Here is a 7,939-nt window from a genome sequence, read left to right on the forward strand (position 1 = left end):
TCTCTTTTTTATGTTGTGAAAAATGTTGTTGTTGTTGTATGTTTACTTCCTTTATGATACGATATATGGGGGGGGGGGTAGTAGCTCAGTCCGTAGGAAGTTGGGTTGGGAACCAGAGGGTTGCTGGTTCAAGTCCACATACAGGAGGTGAACCTTCTGATTCTGTTGGTCTAGGAGGTGAACTGGCACCTCTGGGTGGTGGACTTAGGCACTGCCAAGCTCCTCTTGAGCAAGGCAACGAACCCCCATGGGCCGCCTCTCTGACATCTCTACATACGTGAGCATGTGTGTGCAGTTCAGGTCTGTGTTTAATAACAGAGTGTACATTGTAATTTCCCCTTGTGGGATTAATAAAGTACACGTTATGATTGCTAAATTGAATTGTCCCTCCCCGATGTGAGACGAGTGCAGATTTGAGTCGCGCATGCTCAGATTGAAATGGTTTACAGCATAATGTGTCATACTGAAATTTGTGAAATCCATGAAAGAATAAACTTTTCTCATTACAAAGAATAACATAAGATGGAAAGATGGATCGTTGTAGCTATCTATGGTTGTTTGGTTGGTAATGTTAGCTAAAAAAACGCCATTCAACTGACAGCCTTTGCTGTGTTTGATGCTAACTTGTAGCCAGCAGTGAACACGCTTCGTTAAGTAGGTCCATTTTTACTGTGTTGACATTACAGAAACCTCTCGTTAGCATCTTGTAGGCTACTTGTCACAAAGTGATTCATGCGGAAACGGTTTTAGAAGTCCCGAGGTCCAGGTTTAAATGGTGGGGGGGTCAGGCTTTTGCAGTTGCAGCCCCGAGACTCTGGAACAAGTTTAACCCCCGATATACAAGTTAGTCTGTCTTTTAATACGTAGCAGTGGTGTGACAATTTCATTCTTTTGTTTCTTTGTAACCTTTTCTGATTTTACTGTTTTCAATGTTCACTCTTTCTATTGTATGTTGTGATCTTACTCATTTTGTTGAGCACTTTGGACCCTGCTGGTAGTTGTAAAGTGCTATATAAATACATGTTGATTGATTGAATTTTGATAGTTTTTCACCTTAGACCTCGGTGGATGCATACGTTTCCTCTGGTCTGTTCCAGCGCTAAGATGCTGCTCAGACTGCCAACTTTACACATGAGTGCACAACTCAGACCTGATAAACTGTTGGAAACTGTTGGAAGAGAAAAGATCAACTCCACCTGTTTCCCTGTTCCGTGCTTCTCTTTGCCAATCACCCTTTTAGTACTTACCTCCTTCTCTCCATCTGTTTCTCTCTTAATTAATTTCATTTCACAGTTTCATCTACATGAAGTCCTCTCTTTTTACCCTTCTCCTCATTTTAACCAATCTGCATCCTGTCATTCTTCTCTATCTCGCCCTTGCTTTCTCAGCATTACCAATTTAATTTATTTAATACGACAGAGGCCATGTTATGTCAGATAGCACTGCTGCACACACACACACACACACACACACACACACACACACACATACACACACGTATACACACAGCTTTTCGTTTTATAGTCTTGTTTTTGTCATCTCTTTAATATCCTAGTGATTGGATGAAGTCACACGGCTACTTCTAATAGAGAGGTTGTTCCTGCATGCACGCACACACACACACACACACACACACCCACACAGACTTTTAACAATTAGACAGGAACATTTAATGAAGACTAATAATAATAATCTATCACTCTCTGAAGTTCCCGTCTCCCTGAAGGTGTATTTAAAGCTTTAGTGCGTAACTTTTTTGATATTAATAATCGTCTGTTACATTCAAGCTGTTGCCAAATGAGTTGCTAAGCTGATTTTGGCGTCCGGGGACTTTCCCGCGCAGAAACTCGAGTAAAGATAATAACCTCTCATTCCTCTGTGTCCTCCTTGGTTACTAGCAACTGCCTGGAGGAGGGGTGGGGGCACGTGCGCAATCACCAAAGGCTTGTATCATGTGGACGGGTCAACAGTTTTGTTGTAATTACTTAGAATTCTTCATGGGGGAGACAAACTCTGCACTACAGGTTTAAACTCATGCTGGAGACGTTATGTATAGCTAAACCTTTAAGGTAAACAAAAAGGCTAAAGCCTAGTTCAGTCTCTCTCTCCCTAACTCTCTGTCTCTCTCACTCTCACTCTCTATAACTGGGAAGTATGCTAAAGTGTGGCTGGCCCTCCGACCTCCAAAAGGAGACAGATTTGAGACTAAATATTTCCTTGTCACGTAGCTGCCTAGACTACCTAAATCTAATGAGACGAACATAATTATACATGAACAGGTTTCCCACTATTAGTCATGTATGAGTACAAGCAATTACAATACATGAAGACCCTGAAAAACAGTATCTTTAGCCTAAAAAAAACATATTATAGCTGCACATCTTTAACCAAACTTTAATTGCCTAAAACTAACTGGCAACAAAGCAGGGAAACAACTTAATATGATCTAAATCCAAGCCAAGAAACACTACAACAGCAGGTGACCCCCATCAGCCAATTTTCAGTGCCAAAACACTGTGTTGATCCGAGTGGTGCAAACCAGAGCAAAGTGTTGTAGGCTACTTGCTGTTCTGAACCAATTAACCAAATAACCTGCTTGAGAACAGGTGCACCAGCTGGCACACCAACAGGGAACCAGAGTCTCCACTCCGCCCCCAGATGGGGCTCAGAGCAAACCTGCTCTTGGCAGCATTTTCTACTTCAAGCTATGTGAAAATGCAATTTTGAGGAAATTGTATCAGATTAAAAAAACCTAAAGTTCAGTTGTATTCAGTTTTTGAGCAGAGTGGAAGCTACAAATCACTACGACAAAGTTACTTTTACAATTACCCCAAAACCCAGCCTTTAAAGGTGCCCTGCCACACTAAATCCTTTTTACTTGCATTTTTTTGAAATATGTTAGATCCATATGTGTGTGTGTGTGTGTGTGTGTGTGTGTGTGTGTGTTATGTGGTGAATGTGAAAATGAACTGCTACCTCCTCTGTCAGCTCTACCCACTGAAAAGAAATAAGAGGAGAAATCAGGTTAATTAGAAAAGCTGGTCAGTCTGATGTCATGTTGCCTGAGCTCATTACTATTCATGAGCTCGCCAGTTCCGCTGGGCAAAGGATAAGGATAACCATGCTCTCATTGGCTAGCTGTTAGCCAATCAGAGTCAAGCAGCACAACTTGTTGAATATTAATGAGAACTGGCACAAATTGAGCCAAATGTTACAGAGTCCATGGTACAACTTACCACAAAGTAATGAAATACATGTGGCAGGGCACCTTTACATAACAGGGCAGATAACCTGAACAGAGTGGAGCTTTTAGCAGCTCAAGAGACATATGTTTCCGTCAGGAGATGGTGGGGACCAAAAACAGAGCTAAAAGAGAGAGAGAGAGAGAGAGAGAGAGAGAGAGAGAGAGAGAGAGAGAGAGAGAGAGAGAGAGAGAGAGAGAGAGAGAGAGAGAGAGAGAGAGAGAGAGAGAGAGAGAGAGAGAGAGAGAGAGAGAGAGAGAGAGAGAGAGAGAGAGAGAGAGAGAGAGAGAGAGAGAGAGAGTGTATTGGACACAAACAACACTCCACTCACATCAGTCTGGAAAGGTTGTCCATTTTGTTTTCTGTTTTTTTTTTTTATGTTATTGATATTTAAAAACAAGAAGTAATAACATAAGGGTGTAACAAAAGACCATGTCATTTTAACAAAATGATTCCCAAAATAAGATAAACCCCTTGTGATTCCAGTCAAGCTCAGCGAAGTGGCAGAGTGACGTGAGTTATTTCTTTGCCTGTTGTAACATGAATGGAAGAGACTGCCCAACAGGCTGAAGAGTTTTTTTTAAGTTCTTCCAGCAATTTACAAATAGATGAGGTTTCTTGTTGAGATGTAACATAAGAGATATAAGAGAGTAAGAGGTAACCTCTTTCTACCATGAGGAGACAGGAGGAGGAGTTCACTTTCCACATGATAGCAATGCACTTGTTTCCAGCAATCAAGGCGAGTTTGATGAAGCGTATATTTTTCCTCCTATCAGCTGGCAAAGCTGTTGTGTCCCCTAACACAGCAGCTTTGACCTGTGACATTTTTAATTGTATCTACAGTGGAACCACACAGTGTGTTAGTTTTTTTCTACAGCTTCAAAACACGTGCCCCAGATTGCCTGTGTCTACCTTGCACCTAGGGCAGTTTTCTGGGAGAGTGCTGTTCCCTCTATGCAGTCCTTCTGCTGTGTAATAAATACAATGGATGAGGTTAAGCTGTAAGAGCTAGTGGCGGCTGTTGTAAGATACGTTTTGAGCTTCTGCGCATATTGCCTCACATTCCCTATCCCTGAAGGTGGGATCCAGATCTTGTTCCCATGTGACCTACAGTAGGTTAGGGACACAAACCCCCTTTTGGAGGTTTTAGATGTGCTTTAAGATGATATTGGTGGGGGGGGGGGGGGGGGGGGAGAGGCAGAAGATGCTAAGTGCTCATCTGCTGCAAATTAAAAATGAAAACTAAAGTATGTTGTTTTCATTGACTCCATTCATAAGGCATATCCTTGTAAGCCTGTCTCTGAGGACCGGTGGAGAGCAGGATTGTCATGGCGTGTTCCTGTGTAGGATTATTATGTATTTGTGGCGGGATTTCTATAATTGAAAACAATTTGGATGTGTGGTTTATAAAAGGATTACTTGTGCCTGTCTTCAGAGCGTTATATGAGCGTATAAAGGGAATAGCAGCCAACTGTACCTCAGCTGCATGGAACGGCAAAATACAGCTCAAAGTGTGAGGGTATGGACAAGTTAGAGACAGACAGGTAGCATGCTACATCACTGTGTGTGTGAGTGTGTGTGTGTATGTGAGAGAGAGAGAGAGAGAGAGAGAGAGAGAGAGAGAGAGTTTGTGAGAGAGAGTGCTTGTGTGTGTGTGTGAGAGAGAGTGTGTGTGTGTGAGAGAGAAAGTGTGTGTGTGTGTATCTGTGTGAGAGAGAGTGTGTGTGTGGGTGTGTGAGAGAGAGTGTGTGTGTGGGTGTGTGAGAGAGAGTGTGTGTGTGGGTGTGTGAGAGAGTGTGTGTGTGTGTGTGTGTGTGTGTGTGTGTGACGTTTCTGTTGACACATACAAAACAAAACATGTGGTTCATCCAGAGAACTTCCAGTGCCTTCCTACACAGATCCCAATGAGACACGACACACCCCCGTTCAAAAGTAATGAATCTCCCGACACACAGCTTGATTATTAGAATTGAATGGTTGATATTTGATGCTTTTATGTTGTAGAAAGGCCTCTTTACAAATAGATGTTAGTTAGTTTTGCATTAATGAGCACTAGACACTGAAACAGCTTCCTGTTTCAGTGTAAATTGCTCGATAATGCAGTCTACAACAAGCAGGAATTAACATCTAGCAGAGGTCTTCTACAAACTTCACCATAGGAAGGTTAGTCACGCAACACTGAGGGGACATCAACTAAATGAAAGTTTGACTCATTTAATTCTTCTTTTGTGTTAATTGGAGCTATTTTTCCGTGTGAATAAAGCATTTGGTGTCTGAATTTGACCGTTTTTACCTCTGTTAGATTAGTTATTATTGAAGGAAAGAAGACAAACATCAACATGACAGCTAAATATTTCTTTCTTTTTTTAAAATGGTATTGTCAATAGAAAAACTTCCTCATACAGTGTGCTGTGTGCTATAGTGGAGAAAAGATGGCAGATGGTTTTATGTTTTACATATTGGTCACTAATACAGGACAAAACATATATTTTTAGTCTTTTGGAGATAAATGGACTCTTTAACAAACCGAAAAATTCACATCCTATTTTCTCTAACTTCGACAAGAGGGTATTCAAATGGAAATATTTGGGTTTTTTTTCATCTTTTTTCACATCACAGTCATCCGGTAAAAGAGCAGAGGTGGAGGAGTCCAGGTGAGCGGGGTTTGAAGGCAGCAGGTAGAAAGGGAAAGGGGGAGAGGGGGGGTGCAGCTGATGATCAGTGATTCACACAACAGGCGAAGTAGAGGGGAAGGTCTGGCAGAGATGTCGGAGAGGTCCCGAGGTCCAGGGTCTGCGGTGATCCAGTCCAAACGGGACCTGCATGTGGCTTCAGTTTCCCTCGTGTTGGTTTTTAATGGAATTATTTTCTTATTCATTTTCCCTGTCTCTCTCTCTCTCTTTCTCTTTTCTCTCTCTAACATTGTTTGCCAGTAGTCATCAGTATATGTGTATGAAGTCGTCGTTTTGTCTCACGGGAAGGCCGCTGGTTGCCACAGCAACTGCTGCCCTCATTGCCATTTCACAACAAACAAACCAGCAGATAGACATGAAACAAAAGAGAAGCAACAGGTCCCATTAACAGCCAAGTATTTCCCTGGGTGCATTAGCTCGTAAATTGGACGGGACGTTAACAAGACATCCTAACGGCAGCAGAAACGAGCCGTGTCTCTAATGTCCTTCCTGTGTGGTGTCCAGACTGAGCCTGAAGGGCCGACATGTCCAAACCAAGCAGGCTGCGGGGGGATTGTGTCTCTAACAACATGGCCTCCGGGCACAAAGCTGGAATGAAACCCAGAGGACAAACGTGAAAATGTCTGTCTGTCCCTGAGATGAACATCTGCTTATCTGTCCCCGAAGGACAGCCTGCGGAGGTCAGGCGTCGAGAAAAAGCTACCAAAAGACCAAAATGATACAATCAAAAGAACCTCATACCTATAAGGGATGGGGGAAATAGATTTGCATATATCAAATGTTTTTTTTGGAGCATTTTTTAGGCCTCTATTTATAGGACAGCTGAAGACATGAAAGAGGGGGGGGGGGGGATGCAGCAAAGGGCTGCAAACCTGCAGCTGCTGCATTGAGGTGATATCGTCGGTGATATTTGGGTTTAATGTGGACTGAAGAGGTAAAACTTTCCAGTATATGTGTGTGTTTATCCTTAGTTTTGCCTCCTGACTCAGAGCCAGAGCTTGTTTTTCTCCCATCCGGGAATGCTATGTGGACTAGCCAGACCCTCCTCAAAAGCGAGACTATATGCTGTAACTACCCATGGTGGTGATATTAGGGCTGAGGTCGACAGAGGAGGAGCGATGGAGCTTGCAGGTATAAGTTGAATAAGTCAGTTTCTGGATGGATCTCCACCTTCCCGCTGTGTCACTGATCGTTTGAAGTCCTCTTTCAAAATGTCACACACTGTTAACTCACCTGTGGTGTGTAATCTAAAAGAAACTGCAATATCACACTACTTTATGGCTTAGTGTTAAGATTGTATTAGTTTGTATACGCCATCCTAAAACTAACACACTGTGGTTATGAGGTTAAGGCCTCAGGGTTTCACAATATAAGCCAATAGAAAGAAACCGGCACACTGACCATTAATTACTTTGAAATTTACCAGATGAAGGTTATAAGATCTGCTACCTTTGGCCACATCCTATGCACCTGCCCAACAGGAAGAGGAATGCACATTATAAGCCGTTAAAATGCAATGAAGCACTGCGTTAGTCATCGTAACACATCATGTGTGTTATTTTTCCTTTTTCGGCTTGACACATTTTAAATTTCCTTCCTAGTGTAAAATCCTAATAGACGTTATCCCAGATCACGTTACAGAGTAGGTGTGTAGATATCGCTATAATTAACAGAGACCCAACAATCCCCCTAAGAGCAGCTGCTCTTATTGCACCGGCGGCGAGGACTAACTTCCTGTTCCCACGCAGACACCTCGGACAGAACCTGGAGAGAGAGAATGAGACCAAACTACAGTGTATATAGACATGTGACTCATAATGATTATAGCAGTGGTTCTAATGAAGATCATGTGGACTGAGGAGGTGAAACCTTCCAGGATTTAACAAGAAAGAGTGTATGAAAGTCAGAAAGAATAAAATCATGTTGCGCAGGAGAAATATATTTATCCAAGTTTTTTCCAAGTTTTGTCTCCTTGGAGTTGTCCTGACCCCAGTGTTGGGAACC

This window comes from Etheostoma cragini, chromosome 3 (genome assembly GCF_013103735.1).
Source record: "Etheostoma cragini isolate CJK2018 chromosome 3, CSU_Ecrag_1.0, whole genome shotgun sequence".
NCBI classification, from domain to species: domain Eukaryota; kingdom Metazoa; phylum Chordata; class Actinopteri; order Perciformes; family Percidae; genus Etheostoma; species Etheostoma cragini.